This window comes from Gavialis gangeticus, unplaced genomic scaffold (genome assembly GCF_001723915.1).
Source record: "Gavialis gangeticus isolate Ggan-Ray unplaced genomic scaffold, GavGan_comp1, whole genome shotgun sequence".
Taxonomy (NCBI): domain Eukaryota; kingdom Metazoa; phylum Chordata; order Crocodylia; family Gavialidae; genus Gavialis; species Gavialis gangeticus.
Genome location: NW_017729027.1, coordinates 33,730,251 through 33,731,080, shown reverse-complemented (window position 1 = coordinate 33,731,080; position 830 = coordinate 33,730,251). Strand labels below are relative to the sequence as shown.

Genomic DNA, 830 nt, shown 5'->3' with positions numbered 1-830 from the left:
GAACACCCCTGGGTTCTTGAGAGGGTACCACTTTGCCCCACCAGCTTGTAACCACCCCCGCTGCCACCCGGGGCCCCGCACTGGCTCCAGACTCGCCCAGCAGGGATGCGTGCAGAAGCAGCAGCTGCAGCCATGCCCCCACATGCCATGCCGGCTAGCATTTGCCACCACCGCCTCTGTGCTGACCAGCGCGCGAGCTCCGGGCAGACAGCACTGCCCAGCACGGTAAGCGGGGGGGGGGGGGGGGGGGGCCACAGCTGCTGCCACTGCAGCGCAGTCCCAATGGGCGAACCTAGAGCCGGCGAGGGGCCCAGGCTGGCAGCGGGGGCGGGTTACAAGCTGGTGCTGAGCAGGGGAAAACTAGCCCCTCACCCACCCTGTGGCCAGCGCCCCATACTGCAGTCGCTCGCGGCCCACATGGGGCTGCCCATGCCTGCTCCAAACAGCCCCATGCTGGCTGCAAGCAGCTCCAGCAGGGAGCACTGGCCATGGGGCAGGGGAAGGGTCGCTTTTCCCCATGCTCAGCACCAGCTCCTTCCTGCCAGTGAGCAGGGGGTCAGGCTGCATGCTGCCCCCCACCTGTACCATGGGTTTGGGGTGGCACTGGGAGTGAGCGGGCAGGGAGCCAGAGGGAGCACAGGACCCACACCAGTGTGTCCCGGGGCCAGCGGCAGCAGGGTCCAGAGCAGGGCGGCAGGGGTACAGGGTCCCAGCTGGAAGGGGCTCTATTGAGCCGGGCCAGCTCCCCCTGTCCCTGCTGGTGCAGCCCAGCCCGGCTCCACAGACTCTTGCCAACCTGCACCCTGCTCTGAGCCCCACCAGTACTGGCC

The 830-nt window shown here is 68.4% G+C and overlaps 1 protein-coding gene across 12 annotated transcripts in view; it reads right to left on the bottom strand.

The window, feature by feature from the left end:
* The window catches only part of DST (dystonin), a 569,390-nt gene that overhangs the window by 399,340 nt on the left and 169,220 nt on the right, over window positions 1–830 (bottom strand). The gene's annotated exons all lie outside the window — the stretch shown is intronic.